At 41.3% G+C, this 24,124-nt stretch overlaps 1 protein-coding gene across 9 annotated transcripts in view; it reads left to right on the plus strand.

Annotated features, from left to right (window-relative positions):
- Window positions 1–24,124, plus strand: part of STARD13 (StAR related lipid transfer domain containing 13) — a 602,523-nt gene that overhangs the window by 467,362 nt on the left and 111,037 nt on the right. The window contains exons 1-2 of one of the 9 annotated variants that reach the window (XM_090027726.1): window positions 11,569–11,873; window positions 12,203–12,342. The exons of 6 other annotated variants lie outside the window; for them this stretch is intronic. The gene's annotated coding sequence lies outside the window, so the exon portion shown is untranslated. Of the gene's footprint in view, window positions 1–11,568; window positions 11,905–12,202; window positions 12,343–24,124 lie in introns of those variants that run through there. 2 more of the 9 variants (XM_090027715.1, XM_090027706.1) reach the window with 2 other exon arrangements.

The raw sequence follows: 24,124 nt of genomic DNA on the forward strand, positions 1-24,124 counted from the left end.
GAGCTAGAACCATGCAAGGAAAGAGGTGAGAAATGCATCCAATTATTAATTTTGTTCAGCTAAAACCAGTCAATTCAAATTAATATAGGTACAGATTAATGGTAAATGGTGCTAAGGAAGCTGTGTTTAATATTGATGCTTTAAAACTAATAGGACTGTTGTGTTTTTGTGATTCAGGCCTGAGTGTTAAGATAACCCTTGTCTTCATATATAGTCTCTATTGCCACTGTGGTGAGGCATTGGCTTAAGACTACCAGAGGAAAGAGTGCTACCAGTTCCTGCAACATTTAGCTTTTTCTTTTCAAATCTTTTTGTCCATATCTCAACTTGGTTTCCCTAACTTAACTTTATAATATCAGTCATTATACCCTGTATCACAGTAGCATGGCTTCACGATCAGTGTATGGATCCTCTCGGAAAAGGATTACAAGGTGCTCCTAAGATGTTTAGAATGACTGTTACTCCAAGATTCAAAAACATTCTTATCTCATAATGACAGAAAAGCTTAAGGTTGAAAAATCACTGCCTATGTCTATTATGGGTATGTTGACATGGTTTCCCTGGGGGTTCTTGGGAGCACTTCCTTTGAACGTGTCCCACCTATCTGTTTCTGCTTTATCTGTACCAGGTATAGGAATAAGGCGGTGAAGCCCACATTGAGGGCACTACTTTAGAGTGGCGATCTCAAGACAGAGATCACCAGCAAGGCTGGAGGTCCCTTCCAGCCCTATTTCCCTATGATTCTGTGATTTGGTGGGAGGGAGTGGACGGGCTGGTATAGGGAGAGCAATGGAAGTGATACACCTTGACTTTTGCAAGCCTTTTCACACTGGTTTACTACAACATTCTCATTAACAAGTTAAAGGAATACAGTCTAGATAAAAATACTGCAAGGTGGATACATTGCTGGTTGTACTGTAGTGCTCAACAAGTAGTCACCAATGGCTCAAGGTTTGTTTGAAGGAGGTATCAAATAGTTACCAGCCATCTGTCCTGGGTCTGATATTGTTTAATACCTTCTTTAATTATTTGGATGATGTCACTGAGTACAAACTTAGCAAATTTGTAGATGATACCAAGTTGCATGGAATTGCAAACACTCTGGAGGGCAGGGCTAGGATCCACAATGACCTGGATAGACTGGAAAAATGGTCCATAATAAACCAGATGAGATTAAGCAAGAAAACTGCAAAGTCCTTCACTTGGTACAGAATTGGCTGCAGCCGACATAAATGATGGTGTGAGCTATTTTTAAATTTGTGATTAAGATTTTAAAGTAAGCCTTGCTTTGAATGAAATAACTTGGAGAAAATCAATACATTCCCGTGTACAAAGGGCTTGTATATCAGTCCTCTTTTTCTTTAATTTCCTGTCTTGCTCTCTCTCACTGTCTCCCACTAAGCCGTACTGAAAGATCTAGAAGATCAAAGATAAAAACATACAATTAATAACGTTCTCTGTGCATATGTGCACCCTTGATAAAACAAATTGTATCAGCAATACACATTGCAAAATAAATGCAAGCATCACTTCTGCGGATTTGTGATGGGTCAGGGAAGACAACATGTCATGCACATATTGTTGAATAGAACTTAATATATTGATTTAAGGAAGAGATTTTATGGAACAACTAGAAGCCAAATTCCTTTCCTCTGTCTTTAATTAAAATTAACAGAAACATTCATGTACTGACAACACTGACAACTGAGCATTCATGACCTCACCCTACCAATGCTTTTTAAAAATAAACCAGTTGTTTAAACATTGTTAAGTTCCAAATCAGAAGTTTCTCAGAATTAATTTTCATTAATTCTGTTGCTGCTGAAGTTTTTCAGGACTGACGTAGGACCATGTTCTCAAAGTCCTATTTTCTTCCTTTGTCCACATGTAATCTCTGCAAGTGATAGATAGCATTGATTTGAAATTCCACCTTGGAATCACTTTGTAATTGGTAATAATTCATAAAGAGGCCCTGTAAATTGTATCACAGGACAGGATGGCAGGACCTCTGTGTGGTTATACTGTGAACACTTCGATTTTTAATAGGATTATTAAACAGTGAGAAGCTACAAGACATACTGATGTACTTTCAGTATTAGGACTACTAGGAACTACTTGCAGACAACTAATTTCTGGACAAAGGACTGTTTGCTTATCGCAGAAAGCATGCTTAGCAACTGTTATAAGTAAGTACAGTAAAAGGTTAGAAAATTTGAATACTTTTAAAAGCAACCATAAATCACAGAACTCTTGATTGGATTCTTTTTTCACTCTGAAATCCTATTTTTTCATTAACAAAAGATTCAGAATGGAGTAGGTATGTGTCCGGGTGTTTTTAAGCCTTCCTCTGAGGCAATCTGTATTGCAGACAAGGCTGGGGATTTTGACTGGGGTGTGCCAATGATCCTGCTGGGACTAAAGTGGGAGGTTCCTGTCTAGAGGATTTTGGCCATCTGTCACAGAAGCACTAGGTGCCCTGTGCCTAAAGACTGATGAAAGGGAGCTGCCACTCTCCAGGGGCAACTCAAGTGCCAGTTGCTGCGGCAACCGAGCGGTCAGGTGACCGGAAGGGGGCAGAGCCTTGCCTGTATAAATAGCCCAGGCCGGAGCCTACCCAGCGGTTCCCTTCTCATGGCCGCAGGAGCAGGAGCTCTGTGGGAGAGCTGAGCAGGCTGAGGGGATGGTTGCAGCCTGACTACCCTGACTGGCTCCATGATGATATGGAGAGAGAGAACCCTAGAAGGGGCCATGACTAAGAGCCAAGAGAGTGCGGACTTTGGGTTATAGGCCAGGAGGCTTCTTGTGTTTGGGTTATAGCCGTTTGGCTCCTGATTTAGTTATGGTTAAGACCGAAGGACCAGGTGAGGCTGTAGGGGCATGAGAAGGCCTCACGGGAGCTCCCCAGTGGTTTGGGGGGGTTCCCGGTGCCCTGTGTGGGCAAACGAGTGGTGCCTGGGACGGCACAGCTGGTCAGTGCCGAGGCGGCACAGCGGGTAGCTCTGTGTGGGCAACAGTGAGAGGCCCGAGTAGGGTAGAGGACCCTGCCCAAGGGTCGTAGCACCAGAATGAAGCCTGTAGGGACTCGTGTTGGGCTCTAGGTGTGAAGCCACGTGGATAAAAGCCTAGGGTGGGTGCTGTAAAGGTGACTAGCCTGGCGAGGGCGAGTCAGTCACTATAGAGAGCCCGGAGAAGGTGCTGAGAAGCCGTGGGAGTGGGCACGTGTGGAAGAGAGGCCCCAGGTGGGGCATGTGTAATAAGAAGCAACCCCAAGAGGGGCATAGATTATTGACAGTTGCCTCAAGGAGGGTGCGGGTCTAGAAGGCGTTCCGGAGGGTTTCCAGGATAACAGGAATCCCGAGGAACCAAAGGGGCCAGGTAAGGCTCCGGCCACCTGAGCCTATCTGGATACTTATTACTGACAGGACCCAGAGGGGCCAGGTAAGGCTTAGGTCGCCTGAGCCTGAGTGGATAAGTAGTATTGACAGGAACCCGGAGGGGCCAGGCAAGGCTTAGGCCGCTGACCCCAGTGGGAAGAACACCCTTAGTGAGCCCAATTGGGCTAATCAGTAGTAAGGGGCACCGGCTGCGTGACCACCCCCGGGGCGCCAGAGAAGGGCGCTGGGTGCGTGACCAGCCCAGGGGTGCCAGAGAAAGGGAGCCAAAGGGGAAGGACCTAACAACGTCTAGGAAGAGCTGCAAGGCTTGGGGCGTGCTGAAGGGGAGGTAGGAGGCACGCATTGCCCATAAGGAAAGGGGTGTATTGGGGCACCCACTGGAAACGGAGGAACAATACCAGCGTGGTGTCTAGGGGTGATAAGAGGCAGACTCCCATTTGAACCTATAACATCAAAGACATGGTGGGCGAGTTGAGGGTGCTGGATCACCTTAATTGACACGGCAGGGGGCGCTAGCGAGAGCACGGCCACTTCTGCGCCCCACGCTGTGACACCATCTGCTCAGGGTCAGATTGATCACCATATTTGGGGTCAGGAAGTAATTTTACCCCTTTGGTACAGACTGTGGGTTTTTTTGCTTTTCTCTGTAGTGGAGGGCATGCTCCCTTTTTACTTTCCACTCTCCTTTTCTTTCCTAGGATCTATTGAGCATGTATTAACAACTTTTTATAGAAGCAGGATGTTGGCTGCTGTGGTTCTCCTGCTCTATCTGTGGCAGGTTAGGGTGTTCTGTCTACTGTTGTGTTGGGGTTGACAGTAGTTTTATAAGGAGTTTAGATTATGGATTTGTATGGGCCGGTTTGGATAGGGATGATCCTGCATCAGGCAGGGGCTTGGACTAGATGACCTATGTAGGTGCCTTCCAGTCCTACTTCTCTATGATTCTGTGATGTAGAGAAATGGTCTGAAATAATTACAGACGTCGGCAGTAAGAGCCTGTAGATGAAAATCTGTACTTTGGACTGTTGCACAGAGAATGCTGTAACCTTATAGATAGTTCTTCTAGGACAGGGGTGGGCAATTATTTTGGCTGGAGGGCCACTTAATGAGTTTTGCTGAGATGTCAAGGGCCATAAGGGTAGCCCCGCCCCTTAGCAGCTGCCCCACCCCCTGGTCACCATCTTGGGAACAGAAGTCCTGGTCCTAACCCCTGACCTTTGCCACTGGAAGTCCATCCCTTTGCCCCCTGAAGTGCTCCTTTTGGCAAGGGGGTTGCCATCTTGGAACCAGAAAAAAACCAAATTATATACTAAAAACCAAACATCTCCAGTAACATATTTTAATTTTATTTGAAAAAAATATTTTTGTCCTGATTGTTGTGTGTTTGCAACATGTACATAGAGGTGATTGCATAATAGCTGCACATGAAGTGTTACTCTTCTATATTGTAGTGGGTAAGTGGAGGGGTTGTATGGGTGGTTAGGTATAGGGGGTGTGGGTGTGTATGTGGGGTGTGGAGGAGGGTGTGGTATGTGTGTGGGGTTTGTGGGGCGGATGTTGGGGTGGGTAGGTATGGGGTTTGTGGGTGGCTGTGGGGGTTGTGGGGTATGTAAAGGGGGAAGGTGGCGGTGCAGTTCATGGGGCTTGGCCAGGGTGGCAAGGAGAGGGGCAGAGCCAACCCAGCTTGATAGTATGGAGCTTCCCGCTGTTCCCTATAGCCTGCATTTGGCAGTGAGCAGGGCTAGGCCACCAGCTGCATTGCATGAGTGATAAAGTAGTTCATAGAATATTATTTTCTTAGATTTCACGTGAGTGCTGAACTAGTAGGCAGTTAAGGTATTTAGAGAGTATTTGAGACCATTAAGTATCCCACAGCACTTTTGATAATTACATTCTCTCAATATTAACTTACCATTTCATTTGATAAATTCTTTTTCAGTTCCTTTCCTAAATTCTTGTATAATATTGCTGCTATAGCTGCTGTGTTTCACATCAGAGATGTACTTTCAAGTGTGGAAATACATTATATACATTTTGTCTATTACTTTGGAATTGTTATGAGGACAGATAAGGTACAGATGATGATATACCAGACTCAAGTAGTAAGTAGTAGCTTGATGTGTGATTGGTGTCTTCTCAAACTTCAGATGCATATGGTTCCTGATTTCCAACCTTTCCTTGCGGCAAGAATGATAACTTTTTAACTAGATCCTGTCTAGTGAAAAAGTCTTCCACTTAGGTAAGTAGTATTGTGTAGGTATATTGGCTGTAGTTCAGAAGAATGTTTCATAAAGCAGAAAAAAGCAGTATACAGGCAGTCCTCAACTTACAACATTTCGAGTTACAATGTTTCACACTTGCAACCTTTATAAATTCAACTGTTTAAACTTTACAACTCCAGTTTTGACTTTACAATGCTTGATCCAATGTGACACCACGCCAGCAAACAAGTTCATTGTGTCCCTCATGTTCTCCCTGGAGAAGATCTGTAAGCTTCCTTGGACACTTTCTTTAAGAAAGCAGACAAGACTCCAGAAGAACCTGCAGCCAAGACTCCTGAGAAGACTCCAGTCAAGAACCCTTCAAAAAGTCCAACCAAGAACCTTTCAAAATGTCCAACAAAGTCACCTCAAAGAAATCCTTCCTAATCAATATGATTGCTATTTACAATATAAATACATTAATGTAGTTATATTACTCATCTATAATTGTTTGAATACAAAATTCTGGGGTATTTTTGTTGAAAATAGGGTATTGGGCCTTGGTTCAGGATGAATCCCCCATTTATAACATTGTTTCTTATGAGAAAATTGGTTCTGAGTTACATTTCAACTTAAGATGCAGTTTTCAGGAGCCAATTGTGTCGTAAGTCTGAGGACGGACTGCCTGTAACTTGAATAAACAAGACTCAAGCATAGAATTTAGAGTTGGAAAACAGATGATGGCCAGTAAAGAGAATAGAGATAAACCATATAAACCAAAGGATTTTTCCACCAGGAAAAATAATCTTAGGAACAAAGGTATAAGGTTTAAACAGGGTAGATATTTTCTTGGTAAAGTATTAATTCTGGCAAGGAGTGAATTGTACATATTCTAATTCTTCAAAGTATATAGTCTTGTATCAAAACTACAGATGCAACCCAGCTTATATACTCTGATCATCCAGCGTAGATAGCTATACTTTATATAGCCAGCGATAGAGTTACTAAATGAAAAAGATCTAGTAAATGAAGCTTTGGAGCAAGATGTTAATGTTAGTTGACAGCAGCAGAATCAAAGTGATCTCTCCTCTGTTAAGACTGCCTATTCCTACTAGAGAAAAGTATTTCTCCCAGGAACACTTTCAAACAAGTTTACCTTTAACATTTTCTGCTATTCATGGACACATTTTAATTGATTTCATTTTGATTTTTATAGGCAATGTTCATTTCAACTCAGCAGTTTTCAAAACATAAACCATTATTTCAAAATTTCTGAGTTTTTTTTGTTCTTCCCTTGTTTTGCCCTTTCCCCTCTTCTGTTTCCTACTGCACTTGTATCTGTTCTTACACTCTGGTGGCCAAGAATTTTTTTTAATGCAGTCTCTTATTAGATGATGACTGGTTCTCTGTGATCTTCACCTTTATCACTTGTAGATTGATATGTTGTGCTGGGTTTGCCTTGGGCTGATCCTGAAGGCAGCCCACCAACCACAGCTAGTCTTGTAGGTAGATCAGGCCACCAATCATATTATACCAGTACCCTGTACTTCACACTAGCTCCTGCTTACATTTCAGTCATTTAAAGCTATGGTTCTTATATTTTAAGTCCTAAGTTAGTGAATACATAGAATTCAGACACCCACCACTCTCTGAACTTCATTTCAGCAGCTGTATTCAGGAGGTGCTGTGGGTTATGAGGCCAGATTTTAATATGGCTGGGAAGAAGGGAAGGGACTGATCATGCTCATTAGTTGGCCCTTAGTTGTGGAAATCACAATTTTCAAAGATAAGATTCTTGCAGAATCTTGTAATTTATGTGCATAATGAAAAACTTGCTCCTTTCTGGAAGCAATATCATATGACTAGGGTTTAAGTATGCAAGGTGCATACAAGATCCTAAGCCAAAGTCAATAGGAGTCAAGAGCAGTTGGCAGCTTGCAAGATTGAGTGCTAAATGCAGCATGATAATGGTCATGTATGCCGAGAAGAAATCACTTTCTTCCTTTTAAGTCTCTCTCATCAGTAATTCAGTATTTACCTGTTTTATTATAGCACTTATTAAGAGACAGGGGCAGGGAATTGCTGCCACAAGATGGAGCTTATCAGTTGAAAATGACAGAAGAACAGAGAGATTTAGATGGATTAGTAGATTGCAAGGGCTAGGGACAGACATTACACATAAACTGGTTTAAGTGATCAGAAACTGACTTAAACCTGAGACAGAACAGCTGTTCAGTGCACATAAACTAGTTTGAAAATGGCTGAAACTGGTTTAAGATAAACCTGGTTGAATGTAATATATCAGACTTAACTGATTTGGCTCAAACTGGTTTATGCAATGTCTGTCCCAGACCCCTAGCTGGTTTAAGTTAAGTCAGAGTCCCCAGCATGCTCTCTGGGCTGGGCCCAGACTTGCAGGCACAGCAGGGTCTGCTGGCTATCCCGTGCCCTGTTCTCTCCACCTCTCACTACTCACTGCTTAAACAGAGATCCCTTCCTCCTCTCTGCCACAGCACAGACTGTAGTCAGTATGCAGTATGCTAGCTAATGCTGACAGTTGTCTGTGTGTGTGTCAGTCTCCAATTTGAGTGGGGCAGGGAGACAGAACAGTGGCGGCTTAGGGCTTTTGGAGGTAATTGACAGGACACTTGGTAGGCTGTTTAAGAAGTTTGAAGTAATGTGGAGAGAGGCTATTGTTTTGCTAATTGGGTGATAAAGACTGTTATCAGCCCCCTCCCCACTGGCTTGCTTGCCTATCAGTATACTGCAAAAGGTATGACAAAGAACGGAGAGAGATTGAAAAGCTCTGTATTATCAACAGATGCATGCAGAGTGCTAGCCTGGGGCTGGGGGCTGGCAGCACTGCCACCCCTTGAGCAGCCAGCAGAGAAAAGCCTGGAATCGTGCAGGCATAAATCCCTAATGAGAGAGTCCTGGCCATGCCCCCCTCAGCTCAGCTCCCTGCAGAAGGGAAGGGAGGGATGCTCTAGTGCCCCCCGCCCCCTCCAGCTCCTAGCATGAACCACTGCAGGCATGTGCCTGAATTTCCTCAGTCCAGAGAGGATGTCTGTTCAGTATCAAACCAGTTCAGCCTAGTTAGGTTAGACTAACCTGCAAAGATTGAATCAATTCAGGCTCAGGCTTTTTGCATGTCTGTCCCTAGCCAAGATGATTATGAACCACCAATGTGGCAGCGATGAAAAAGGATAATGTCAAGCTTGGATTTAATGAGCAAAATACTTTCAGTATAGAGACAAAAGTATCAATGCCATTGTAAAAGGCACTGGTGAGACCTCATCTGGAAAGCTGTGTACAGTTCTGATCACCCATAATCAAGAACATGAATTTAAACTAGAACAGGGCATGTAAAAACTTCTAGAATGACCTGGGGAATGAAGAACTTGTATTGCTAACAGAGACGGAAGTGCTTAACCTGTTTAATGTAGCAAAATGAAATCTAAGAGGTGATATGGTTGCTGTTTATAAATATGTTAAAGGGGTAAATATCAGGGAGATAAAAGAACTATGCCAGTTAAATGACAATGCTGGCCCAAGAACAGATTATATGAATTGGCTGTGAATAAACTTACACTGGAAATTAGAAGAAAATGTCTTACCATTAGAGGAGTGTGTTTCTGGAACTGTCTTTTAGGAAGAGTAATGGGGACAATAACTAACTAGTTTTAAGATTAAATTTGATATGTTTTTGAAGGAGGTTGTATGATGTGGTTACCTGTGAGATCACTGGGGTGGGCTCTCCACTGTTTCTCAGTACAGTTCTCCTAAGTGTTAGGAGCAAAGATCACTTAGAATCTTTGGTTAAAGTCAGATCAGATTAGAAATGAACTCCTAACCATGCAGTAAAACATGTTTTTTCTTTGTGAACTTCTTTGATAGTCATCTAGCTCTCTAGAATCCACATTCATACTTGTGTCATTACTTGTCAAGTGTCACTGAAGGAATTATTGATAAGTAGCCCGTGTATGGATGACATTTTCCCCATGTCATCAACAGAGAGCTCTTTCCTTTGGAGCTTCAAGCTAGAAGGTTTACACTATTAAATAAATAAAACCTTAGATCTCTGATTTTTTTTATCTTGAGACAAATTCTCTGAATTTCTTAATATAAGCTGCACCTTCTTACATGAAATGGTGATAAGGCTGTAGCAAATTAAACAGTTAAACTTGTTGGTTGGGTGACCTTTTTGTTTCCATAGTCCTCAATCTGATCCCTTTATCTGCAGACCTAGCTAGCTGGCTAAGCAGAAAGTGATATTACATCTCCATAATTCTCAGACATAGCAGTTATGGTTACTCTTGTTATATAGTGATGCTTAGCAGTGGCCTCCCAAATTGTCAGTTCGGGAGTACATCCAAATACCAGGCTGCTTGGAAGTAAGTCATATGAGAATTTGCACACTTGCTGGGTTTATCTACATGAGACGCTAACTGTACAGTAGCCAGTAATACTGCTCAGCAGCATGTCACAGCACAAACAGTGCTAATACACTACTGTGCAATAGTATTAGGCTACTGCACAGTCGCATCACCATAAGGTCTTGCACCAGTATTATTGTGCAGTAACTCCAGTTACTGTGCATTAATTTAGTACTTGATTATACAGGTACTAAATTTAATGTGCAGTGACCACTGTGCATTAATGAACATGTAGCCGTGCCTACTTTTCACCCAAACGTTCACTCTTTTCTGCCTCCACAAGTGCTAGCAAGGAATTCACAAAACTTGCACTGTAGTACAAGTCATGAGGCAAACATTATTTCAGTAAATAGACAGCTACTCAGTAAAAGAGCTGAGAAAGTATCTGGTCCCAAGTATATATTAGGGATGGTCTCATTTATTTTCAAGTAAATTTTAAAGGTCAAGCCAGTAATTTTAATCAGATTCCCATGTGTTTTGACAGATAATTATTGCATACACAAAAGCAGGTGGAAAGTAGATTAATCATCACTGTCTTTTACATTTTAAAATGGGGATACAGCTGGCATACCACATTTGTATACTATGCAGATCTCTCTCCATCATCAACCTACTGACATGAGTCAGGCATTACATCCATGGGAGAGAGCACTGTCATTGCAGCACTTCAAATCTGAATCATAGCTGTTTAGACTAGGGCCCTTTGCCTGTGTTTTACGCCTGTCAGTTGACAACGTAGTAGTGCTGACAGCATCATGCTGCCTTCAGTTCATAACATTGCAAGTATTTAATATATAATGTACTATAGGCCTTCTGAAAGGTCAGTATTTGAAAATTTGCCTGGCTTATTGGTTCCCAAGTTGAGACATACAAAGAGCTTATTAGTGGCTTGTGGGGAGTTGACTGGTCCCAAAGTCCTAGCTGTCCTCAGTTTTCAGCTATTAAATCATTAAAAGCTAAGATTACTTTGAGTTTTTCTTAATGTTGCTATCTCATAGAACTCCACATGTGGTACCAGCCTGCTTCTATACTCTGCTGTTTATTAAGCACTGGTAGTGTGGTCAGTGCTGTATAAAAAAACAAGTGAATAAAGCTCCTACCTGCATTAACTAAGGGTTGATATAATGAATATAATGGTAAGTGTTCCTTAGAATAAGAGACTTCTAGCATATGAAATATGCTCTTGTTTAATCTGACTTGTTGGGGCAGGGAATAAGCACTGATCTAATATAATGCCTGTCAAATTAGTTTGCATTGGGGGTATAAATGTGTCTTTTTAAGAATGGCACTCTGATTCTGAGCAGATTGTGTGCAGCAATTCAGTGAGGCAGTTCCTTATGCTGTCTCCTCCCACCGGAACAGGCAGGAGTGTTGTGTTACATTAATCAGATCCCAAACCCTGAAGGTCATAATAACCTGGTCACTATTTTTCTGTATTTGGGACTTTAATACATGATTAACTTTCATGTGCACATTGTTAAAATGAAGAATAGTTTTCCAAGTTTGAGATCAAGAAGCAGGTCTTTGCTGTAGTATTTGCCGTAGTTACACAGTCACAGTTAAAAGGAATGATTTACACAAAATCCAGCTGTGTTTTCATTTCTTCAGGAGCAGGAGGCGGGACTAAAAACCAACCTAAAACTAGGCAGAGCATTGATCAGACTAGAAATGATGTAGAGCACAGCCCCACAGGCAACAGCTAAGTATCATGGAAATACTAGCTTGCAAGGATAAAAAGGAGGAAGCTGCACTTTGTGACAGAGGGGCCATCTGTCAGGCTGTAAAGCAGGTTTCAAGAAACCAGAAAATGAAGTAAAGAAGAAACTGATTTTGGTTCAAAGGTACAGTGAAGTCCAAAGATATTTGTAAACAGTAAGTTTACATACTGTAGTAGTTATGTTTAGTACAGTAACTAATTCTGTTTTGAAGAGTGCTCAGCTTTGAAAACAAATGTGTGTTTTTGTAGAATAGTTTTATGTTAAAGTTTGTAATTATTATAAAATGTTAAATAAGCTTATCTCTTAAAAAATGGAAACCAACTTAAAAAAATGCTAGTTCCCCCTCCCACAGCAGATGGGTGGTTTTGTTTAATTACTTATCTCCTGTAGTGGTCAAGATTTCATATTCTTTCTGAAAAGTATTTTTTGAAAAACTTGTTTGCTCCTGATAGGAAATGAAAAAAGGAAAGCAAAAATACTGGTACTGGGAGGAGTAAGAGGGGATTTCCATCCAGATGAATAAAGACTAACTTGAGCATATTAACACCTTGAAGTAAATTCTGATCTCCTTTTCACTCGTATTTAATCAGGGGTAAGTCCATGGAATTCAATAAAATGACCTGTTATTTAACTGAGGATAGAATATCCTACTATAGTTTTGTGAAAAAGAAGAAAGCTTAAAGTGATTTACAAAATATGTTTTAGCATTAACAGAACGAGTAAGATTTCCTTAAGAATAAATTGAAAACTATTTTTAAAAACCCTTCCCACTGTGATGCATATCACAGGTTTCTGAGAGTATCTGTCCCTCCTATGAAACACTGCATAAGATATTATTTCAGCTTAACAAGCTTTCAAGTAAGACTTGCACTGTTTATCCTTCAGTTCAGTGTCTCATACTTGGTGTGATTTGCTTAATTCCAAAAGACTCAGACTCCAGTTTGAAATGATAAGATTATATTAGGAATAGCAGATGTGTATGAAAGTTCTATAAAAGACCCCAGAAGACTTTTCTGGGGGAGTAAAACAATTCTTTTACAACTTATACAGAAAAATGACTCATTCTAATTCATTCTAATGTACTGTCTACTCCATGCCAGAAGTGGAAGCATAAACTGCAGATTAAAAAAAAAGTCCACTCACCACTATACCCCAATATGGATGACAAAACTTTGTAGCATGTGTGGGAAAATGGCTGAGGTCCAATGTCTGGAATCATTTATCTTCTGGTAGAGTCTGGGAGATGACTGTTTTATGTATTTTACAGAAATCCCTACTGATTGATTTCATTTACATAGTGGGAAGGGGCATAGTGACTGACAACAAGGACAACTGGGAAAAAAGTGAATCCTCTACATTACTCTTCCATCCTGTTCTGGTTAGATTTTTGGCACTTTTAAATGAAATCATACTATCCATGACAAACATATGAATCTTTTTGCTGATTTTTTTAATGCAATATCATATTTTGGTATCTCTCCTCTTATTTTTGGTTCTCAATGAGCATGTCTACATGAGATGCTGACTGTGCAGTAGCCTGATACTACTGCACAGTAGCATTGCATGACAAAAACCATGATATGACCCTACTGCACAGTAGCACTAGGCTACTGCACACTAGTGTTGCAAAAAAGGCATTCTCCAGCACTGCTGCACAGTAATTCAAATATAAATAAATACTAAATAAATGTGCAGTAACGTCTCATGTAGACATGGCCACTAAGCCTCAAAGTTCTGTGTTCTGTTTACTGTCTCCTTCATGAGGTTAGCTTTTCTCTTACTCTGCATGGGATGTTTTGCAAATTGTTTGCAATTATTCCCTGGAAGAAAGGGAAGAAATGAAAATAGATAAAATTCTACAGTGTCTAGTGTGCTAGCATGAAGTCTGGAGAGTTGTTTAGAGAAGTAAGTGTGAAACACTTTGAGATAAGTACTCAGATTTTCTGTTCATGGAATAAAGTTTATCATCAATACACAAGGATTTCTTAAATAGTTGTATCATATTGTGGACCTAATCACATAATCCTGGGCACTGAGATGACAGTATAAGCCTATTATTATGTTTGTTGTTACAAAAGCTACAGTCCCTGATACATGTCTAATTTAAACTTGGATATAACGCTTACCAAGCGTATTATAGACAACTGGGATTTGTCATATTATAGTTTCTTTTCCTCGTCTAAATTTGCTGTTTGTCCACCTGTCAGGGTTGTTTGCATTCAGATCAGTCCTCTCATTATGGCATTCCCTCTTTTACGAACCCTGCTTGTGGTATATCAATCACATCCATAGACACTTGCACCCATGTTGCAAGGACCATATGCAAGCATTTTAAAATGGTAAAACAAGAACGGGAGCTATGCAGTACATGTATTATGTATCAAATGGAACACACCTTTGTGTAAAGATCATAAATACTGCAAAACAAAATTAGAATTTTTAAATATCAGTGACATTTTGTTTTATATCTCTTAGTCTCACCACAAAGTCCTCTGCTAACAGCAACAATGCAACTGACAAGGACCAACTAACAGAACAGGAATCTAGAGGAAAGGCAAAGTAGTATATCTGTATGTACACACACATGCACACACTAAAACATTGAGGAGACTCTGGGTTATGTGGAGGAAGGCAGAGAAGTTCCTACTCTCTCCCAGCAGCCAGAAGGGAACAGATGACTGTAAATTTATCAGGTACCTACAAGCTAGATGTTGCTATAACAAATGGAAGTCCATAAGAAGTGTCCAGAAACAGCACCACAATAGGAATCCTAGCCTTTCACTTTACCGAGCTTCCCAGAATATTGCTCCTAGACCCCTTTCTTTCTATCTGGGTTCTTATACTACCCCTGGCATTGTAGTGTCTTGATGCCTGGAAGGTTTCTTATGCCCTCTATCTAGATGTTTATAATATGCTTAAGTGTTACCAGCCTATCTCTTTGTGTTCTAATATAATTTTTATACTGATTTCATAGACATCAGGGCTGGAAGGGACCTCAGGAGATCATCGAGTCCAGCCCCCTGCCCAAAGGGCAGGAAGTCAGCTGGGGTCATAGGATCCCAGCAAGATAAGCATCCAATTTACTCTTGAAGGTGTTCAATGTAGGTGCTTGAACCACCTCCGCTGGCAGACTGTTCCAGACCTTGGGGGCTCGGACAGCAAAGAAATTCTTCCTTATGTCCAGCCTGAAACGGTCTTGCAGGAGTTTGTGACCGTTCGACCTAGTCATCCCTTGGGGCGCTCTGGTGAACAAACGTTCCCCCAGATCCTGGTGGTCACCCCGATAAACTTATAGGTGGCCATCAGATCACCCCTGAGCCTATGCTTTTCCAGGCTAAAGAGTCCCATGTCTCTCAGTCTGTCATCGTAAGATCTGTTTTCCTGACCTCTGATCATGCGTGTTGCTCTCCTCTGGACTCTCTCAAGCTTCTTCACATCCTTTTTGAATTGTGGAGCCCAAAACTGGACGCAGTACTCCAGTTGCGGCCTCACCAAGGCCGAGTACAAGGGGAGAATGACGTCCCGGGATTTGCTCGAGAAGCATCTATGGATGCAAGCCAGCGTTTTGGTCGCTTTACTAGCCGAAGCATTGCACTGCAGGCTCATGTTCATCTTGTCGTCAATGATGACCCCCAAATCTCTTTCTTCTGTAGTGCTATCCAACGTAGCACTGCTGAGCCTATAAGGATGCTGCAGGGCTATGACACTCGCCAGCTCCTTGAGTACCCTGGGGTGCAGATTGTCAGGGCCGGCTGACTTGAAGGTATCCAGCTTCTCAAGGTGTTCCTTCACGAGGTCAGCATTTATGGAGGGTAGGGGATCCCCATCACCCAGATCTCCCTGTCCCATAGCAGGCATGGGCGTTCTGGATAGCAGATTTACTGCTTTGGCTAGTAGGTTTCTGGTCACTTTCTTCACCCTCAATTTAATATATAAGGTTGAATTCCAGTGCCGCTGGAGCTAATATAATTTATGCCAGCTGTTGATCTGGCCCAGAGTGGGGGCATCCACACAGGATGCTTACTGCAGTTGCCTAATTAGCTCTGCAGTAAAGCATCTCTGTCTACACTTGTGGAGCCATTAGGCTGGAGTAAACTAATTAACTCCACCATCGGTTAATACTGCCCAACAAGTACTATCCTATGGCAGTTATGTACTCTGCTGCAGCTCACATGTAGACGGTGACCAGAGTTGTTTACATATGCATCTTGGACTGCAGCGTGTTGAGATGGGGTGGCACAGCCCCTGCTGCAAGAGAACCGGGTGGGGGGTTAGCCTGTCAGCCCAGGGCTGCTCCTGTCTGCCTCAATGTGCTGCAGAGGGCCTGGCTGGGGCACAACGGTACTAGTATGGCTGTCAAGCTAACCCCTGGCCTTCTTGCCAGCAGGGACTGTGTCACCCCTTTGCTGTGGTCCCAGACACATGTGTAAACACTGCACCCAGGAGCAATAAACTCTGGTAAGAACAGAGATGGATTTATTGTGTCACATTAATATTCACATGTAGGTGCTTCCAGTATGTAAGTACATTGATTGTTTTCTCCTTTTAGAGCCCAAGTTCTTTTTTTCACCCCCATTTCCACCCAGATTTCCTAGTTTTACATTCTTGAGCCTTTGTATCACAATTGGCCTTTTCTTGATCAAGTACTTTGTTGGGACCATTTTCTAGTGTCTTTGAGTTTAGCTCTCTAGATTAATTTATCTAGGTTTCTCCCCTGCCCTGCCCTTCTCTCCACCCCCCTCCCAGCCCTCCCGTGCCTTGGCTGACCTACCCAAGGAGAAAGCTAATTAAAGCATTGGACTGTAGGTCAAGTTCCTAGTTTCTGTTCTCAGCTCTGCCACTGAGTTACCATGTGACACCAAACAAATACCATTCTTCTGTGTTTCTGTTACTCCTTATCAGATGGGAAAATACCAGGAATATCTTTACAGGGTGAGTCTTTTAATTAATTAGCATCTTCAAGAAGTAAGTGTGGGGTATCGTTTTGTTTAAAATTTAGTGATGGTTCATTCTGTTCTTAAACATTAACATAAGCAGCTCCCACTTTGTTTACCAACATGTTTTTTACTTTAATGACATTCTGGTTGGAAAAAGTTGCATTTGACATGTAACCTGCAATTTATATTCCTTTTAACTCTGAGAAATGCTGAGCAAGAGTAAAAGCAAAACAACCTCCCGCCTCCCCTGCCTTCATGCTTTCTGACCCTCAGGATGGCATCCCTTAGAATAATTTCATAGATTCATAGATGCTAGGGTCAGAAGGGACTTCAGCAGATCATTGAGTCCAACCCTCTACCTAGGCAGGAAAGAGTGGTGGGGTCAGATGACCCCAGCCAGATGCCTATCCAGCCTTCTCATCAAGACCCCCAAGGTTGGGGAGAACACCACTTCCCTTGGAAGTCCATTACAAATTCTGGCCACCCTTACTGTGAAAAAGTTTTTCTTGATATCTAACTTAAATCTGCCCTCTGTCAGTTTGTGACCATTGTTTCTCATTACCCCAAGAGGTGCCCTGGTGAACAGAGCATCTCCAATCCCTAGCTGCGTCCCCCTAATGAATTTGTAGGCTGCCACAAGATCACCTCTCAGAGCTTCTCTTGCAGAGGCTGAAGAGGTCCAGGTCCCTCAGTCCCTCCTCATAGGGCTTGTCCTGTAAGCTCCTAACCATATGAGTGGCCCTCCTCTGGACCCTCTCGGGTCTATCAACATCCTTCTTGAAGTACGGCGCCCAAAACTGGATTCAGCACTCCAACTGCAGTCTGCATATAGGGGAAGTATCACCTCCTTGGTTCTATTTGTCATGCATCTGCTGGTGCATAATAAAGTGCTGATGATTTCATCACACTGATGACTTGTTCATCTTGGACTCCACTATGACTCCAAGATCCCTTTCTGCTTCTGTGCTGCTGAGAGGGTCATTTCCCAGCCAGTAGGTGTGCTAGACATTTTTGTACCCTGGGTACAGCACTCTGCACTTGTCCTTGTTGTACTGCATCCTATTGTATACTGCCCGCTTTTCTAACCTGTCCAGGTCTGCCTGCAATTGTTCCCTACCCTCCAGAGTGTACACTTTACCTCACAATTCAGTATCGTCCGCAAACTTGGATAGAGTACACTTCACATCCACAAGTCCCCGATGAAGAAACTGAAGAGTACAGGTCCAAGGACCAAAACCTGTGGGACCCCACTTCCCACATTCTTCCAGGTTGATATCGAACTGTCTACTACCACTCTCTGGGTGGGACCACTAAGCCAATTTGCTACCCACCAGACTATGTAAACATCTATGTCACAGCCTCTTAATTTATTTATGAGAATAGGATCGATGACCATATCGATGACCTTGCTAAAGTCCAAGAAAACAACATCCATCTCTAAACCTGCATCTAAACATTTAGTGACTCTGTCATAAAACAAAACCAGATTGGTCAGGCATGATCTACCTGCTACGAATCCATGCTGGTTTCCCTGCTGTATTATTTTTCCCTCTGGATTCCCACAAATATGATCCTTCATAATCTTTTCAAAGACCTTTCCAAGGATGGAGGTGAGACTGGCTCACCTATAATTACTCAGGTCCTCCTTCCTCCCCTTCTTGAAAATAGGGACCACATTTATTCCAGGTCTAGGGATCAACACCTCAGAATAGTTCATGAGACTACTATGTTGGCTGGGGATTACCAAAACAGTAAATTCAGGATGCATTCCCACCTGCCTTCAGCATGCCCCCTAAAAAAAAAAATGATTTAGCTATATCAGGTCTACACAAACTAAGTATTGGCTTCAGCCAGGAAAATATCCAGCTGACCATTTAGTTCCATTTCATTGCACCTTTGGACATTCATCATGGCTGATATGTCCCTACAGCTTTTTACATTTCTAAAAGGGTTTTTTTGGTTTGTTTATTTTTTGTAATTTAGGTAGTCCCAAGTTTATCAGAACCTAGTAAGATAAATGAAATGCAGCAGATGCTATCAAGAAATCAAAGCTTCTTAAAATCTAATCAGTTACCTAGATGCCCCTTCTTTAAGGGTTTGTCTACTGAGCAAGAGGTCCAGGTCCCCTTTCCCCTTCTTTGTCCAGCCGTCCCACCAAAATAAAAAGTATTCTTTTACCAGTCTGGAAGTGGACTGTTTTTTACAAGTTAAATGTCTTGGAATATCCTTTACATAGGCAGAACATTATCACTTTATCTAAACTTCTTTCTTTTATATTTCATGATGTAGAGTGTTGCAGTTATCTGTATCAAGTCATAAGAAATACAGCTCTCATCAGATGAAGGCAAAAATTGTTTAAAAAAAAGGAATTGTTTAAAACACAAAGCTTTAATGTACTTGTAAAAAATGACTGCCTAGGAGATTATATAAACTTCAGAATCACGTACCGCCTCCAGTTGAATCACAGTGTATGAAAGATGTAAGAACAGCAAAGTCCTTACATTTTTCTTCCTTATTTTTTACAACTTTGTGCATAAATATGATAGTTGTATTGTTGTATCTTTCCAAGAATTTCTTGTATTCCATGAAAAGGACAATTCTTTGTAACCCTTCAAAACCTCTGGTAAAGTTCCCACAGTCTATCAAATATACTGATTTAATTTCATTAGGTTGATGATTACTTGCTTTGTTAGAAAATTATGTAAAAGACTGGAAGTCTTTGCATGTAATGTAATTATAAGCCTAATGAGCAAGATTCCAAACCAAATCCAGTGATAACACATGATTTTTTTTTTAACCTCAAGGTTAAGGTCACTTCATAAAAAGTGCATTCAGGCCACCCAAGCAATTTTTTTTGGTTACCGCATTGCTTTCATTAATCAAACAAAAAATTAAAATAATAATAAGCAGATAAAAGCTAAAAGGGTTAGACTTAAGGTTCATTTTCTATCCAATGAACACATTTAAACAAGTTATGATTGCACACTAAAGAACATCTTTACATGGAGACCCAAACAAGGGTGGACCAAGGTTGGTAGCATTCTAGCATTTGTGTGTTTAAGTCAAATAATTAATGCTGTTCTGTTTTAATTTCCTTACTTTTTAAAAAAAAATACTGATATTGTAGGTGAAAATATCCTTTGGACTGAATAAAAATACATTTGCACTACATACACAACTAGCACCCTCACTGGCTGTCTTGGCAGAAAGGCCTAAAAATAAATAACATGGAGTGCATCTACACATCATCCTTTGTCACTGTAGCAACACGCTACATTGCCATACAGTGCACTATGGCAACATAGCAATCGTATGAGTCTACACATGATTGGCAGCTACTTCGCTGTAGTGGCACTGTCCCCTGTTTTAGTATGCTGCTATGGTAAAATAACAGCAAAATCTAACAGTGTGCCATGTGCATGGAGCAGTATGGGTGGTGACTGTACCGTGCTTTAGTATTTTGAAAAGGAAGTACTAAAGCATGATGCCATAGCAACATCATGTAGACAAACCTGTGGAAAGGTCAGGGGTACCTGCTTCAAGGAGGGCCCCAACCGAAGAGATCCTTTCAGATGTTGCAGCCTGGCTGTGCTCTGGAGGGATCTCCTGATCTGCTCAGTGGAGCCTTATCAGCCCATCAGGTGAACCGAATTTGTTTAATTATACCACCAGGAGCCATTTCTGGCCCCAGGCACCAGCGAGAAAAAAAGAAGTAAAAGAGAGGAAGAGGGGCTGGCAGTGAGGGAAAAAGCCCCACCTGCTGGCCAGGACTGAAGTCCCCGGGAATGGGGCAACAGACCCACTGGGTCTTCAGAACTCAGAGGAGCTCAGAGAAAAAAAAAAAAAGAGAGAGAGAGAGGAAACCCCGGCTCTGCATTAATTGATTGTGGCTGGTGCTCAATTAAGCTGGTAGGGTAGCAATTAGCAGGGAGAAAAAAAAAAAATCACTCGATTGCTGGAGTCATGATTGAGAGCCCCAGAAGGTAAATGGGGAAAGAGAGAATCCCCAGAGATCCTGAACTGTGGGCAGAGAAAAGAGAGAAGGGGAGAGAGAAGATGCTGTCAGGATTTTTGAGTCTTCTTTATTTTTCTTTTCCTTTTTTTTTTTTAATCTGGCCACATCTTCCATCTGAATAGGTGGCATTGGCTTTGGTTCAGGGAAACCACCATCCTCCCAAAATTTAATCAAATCATCAAAGTCGTGGCAGGAAAAATAGTGGAGAAGTATTCTGACCAAATTTTGCTGACTAATACCCACCCTGGTACAAGCAAGGCAAGTGAATGTCATCAGGATGCAGGGCCCCGTGTCCACATCCTGTGATATCCCAACAGCGCCCATGAAAATTGAACTGACTTTTGTCTAGTTAACCTGGTCTTTAAAACTGACAAAACTATTATCTCTTGAGAGATCTGCAATGGTACCAGTGCTCCAGCTGTGTCTCATCCCCTGCTCTGTTAGCTGTCTTATCCAGTGGCTGCTGCTGTGAACCTCCCAGCTACAGCTCAGTCATCACACACCCAGCAACAGATGAATCCCTATCTGAACCTCCTCATGGTTTCCTAAGCCTAGAATTCTATTCCCCTTTAAGAGTGTTTATAGGAATATGCTTTTCTTGGCCGAGGAAAGAAAATTACAAAACTGATATGGAAGTTACAGTGTTTCTCTTTACTAACATTCTAATACTGAGTTCAGAATATAGACACATAATAACACTGCTGATGAAGGGTGTTTGTACCCGAAAGCTTGCAATTAAAGAATTCTTTTTGGCAAAAATTTGGTTGGTCTAATAAAAGATATAACCTCTACCAGAAGCCCTAATTGCTTAATAACACTGCTGCACTTGTACTGTTTCAAATCTTCAGAAGACTTTAGAGGCACTACTAATCCTTATCCAGATTAGTATTCAGTTTCTATGGCTAGGTACAGACATTCAAAAACCCCAAGGCAGAAGTGATTTAAGTTATGCAGTGTAGATCAGTACTGAACAGAACACACTTTTGTGGTTTTGAGGGGGGGAGGGCTGGGAGAGGGCAGGGTGCAAATCTTAGACCAGGTTCCACCATTTTTAAATCAGTCTGTGTGCGCCAAACTATTTATACCAGTAAAAGTGTAATACCTGAACTTGGCCAAATTGGCTAACAGTAATTGGACAGTGTTGCCAACCTTTTCACTGAAGAGTATCGAAGAGTAGAGACACTATTTTGCTTGATTTGCTTATTTAGATCTCTTACTTCATATTTTAAGTGAAACGTTAGAGAAATCACAGCCATTAGAAAACATACAGCCAAGCAGCACCAAAATCAATTGAATCTATTTTTTTGTGTTTTTTGCCTTTCTGAAAATGAAGGGACCAGTTCAAGTTCCAGAGAGGGCAAGGAGATTTTTTCATTTGGTTTTGGATTATGGCCTAAAAGAACTGAACTGGTTTATTTAAAACTCTGTGTAAGAAAAATCACCATTAAAAAAAAATTCACCTTAAATATGGATTCCCTGAAACTGAAATACTGACAAACTCTTTGACATAGTGGTAAACCAGTACTGTTTATATTATTCATCTTAGCTTCTTGACCCAAATTCACTAGACAGTGATGGCACTCTCTTAATTCTACCAGCCAAGTTGCTATGATATCACAGTTAGAAAAATATCAGTCCCAGGTGTCTGAGCAGACAGACTGGGCTTTAGATGGGTGAACTTGAGTAATTTAATGAGCTAAGAGGTGGTGTCCCAAGTGTAAAAAGTATTCTCCATAGTTTTTTGCTAAAGAGGACAAGGGTTTTTGAGCATCCCTGTTCTTTATATTGCTGGAAAACTTGGACTTCAGTTGAGGCTTTATGTCTATATCAGAAATCTTCATTTCCACTTAAGAATTTGGGTAGTGAAATGTGAAATATTTTTGCAAATGATTCTAAATGGGCATATCTACGTGAGATGTTTACTGTGGAGTTGCCTAAATAGCTCCACAATAAATGTCTTAGTGTCTACAGATGCAGTACTACAGGACGGAGTAAACTAACTCTGCTGTAGGTTAGCATTTGTAAACACAAGTACTATCTTATGATGCTGTTTTTTTACTGAGCAGCAACACATATGTAGACACTGATGGGACTGGCTAGAGCATGAGGGTGCTTCAGTGCGGGGCTGTCTTACAGCTAGCCCTTCACTAGAGCACCTTTGTGCCCTAACCAGCCCCTCCTCAGCACATTAAGCCGGGTCAGAGCAGCCTTGGGTTGGCAGGCAAATCCCTGGGGTGCCTTTTCAGCTGTGGCTGCTCCCACCCAGCTTACTGTACTGTGGTCTCAGGCACATGTGTAAATGCAGCGCCTGGAAACAGTAAATCAGTACAATATGTGCCAGAGTTTATTGCTGCACATTAATGTGTAGATGCATCCAATCAGACTCGAGTTTAGTGATAAGAAAGACCAGGTCCTGTTACCTTTAAATCCCCCTGATATTGCTCTGAAATCAGTGGATCCACTTACAGTGGGGTTTCTCAGAGATAAGATTTAATATGTGAAGAAGAATAACAGAATTTACCCTTCAATTAGAAGAAAATTATATTGAGAATACATGTAACATGAACCAAATTCTCTCTAATTTACAGCAGTGAAATCAGAACAGAATTTGTCCACATAAATATTTGTAATAGGATACAAAACCACAAACCTTCTAATTCTAATTGTATTTGAATTTTGTAGTTTCATTACGGTTTTCCCCAACTGTCCACTGTTTGAAGTCACTTTAATAAAAGGTGTTAATTTTCTTTGGAAGCAATTATTTCCTAACATTTGTTCATTTCCAATAAGGAAAGAACAAAAACAAAAGCAACTGAACAAAATACAACTTGTCTGAGCTACGATAAAAACCCCTTACACAGGCCTCTCTCAAGCCTGGGAAAATATACGTTTCCTTCAAGTCATTTCTAGATTGCAAAAGTTGACATAACATATTGGTATGTATATGTGTTTATATAAGACCTCTGTATTAACTGTGTAATGTCAGAATTACCATGGTAACTACTTCTTATTGATTAGTAAAATATGTATTTTGCTTTAGAGTTGTAGCACCTTACCTGTTCATTCTTTTAGGGAAGCATTTTCATTTTTGTGATACTATTAACAAAAAAAATTATTGATAGTATAACAGTAAACACAAAGACAGTAAAACATGGTTTTTTCTGAGTCTTTCTGGAGTTGTTCTTTGTGGTAATTTAGGAAACCAACAGAAAGCCCAACATGTAGCATGTATGGGCACCTGTACATGTGTGGGCACCTGTACATGTGTGGCACTTGCTCCAACATGCTTTAATAAGAGCGAATCAGACCAGACTTGATTAATCAAGTATGTTAGAGCATTCAGTTTCATACATATTCATATGTACCAGCAGCCTTACTTACATATGTATACAGTCATATGTATTCTGCGTCCCCTTGTTTCA

This window comes from Crocodylus siamensis, chromosome 1 (genome assembly GCF_052110815.1).
Source record: "Crocodylus siamensis isolate JL-2025a chromosome 1, ASM5211081v1, whole genome shotgun sequence".
NCBI lineage: Eukaryota > Metazoa > Chordata > Crocodylia > Crocodylidae > Crocodylus > Crocodylus siamensis.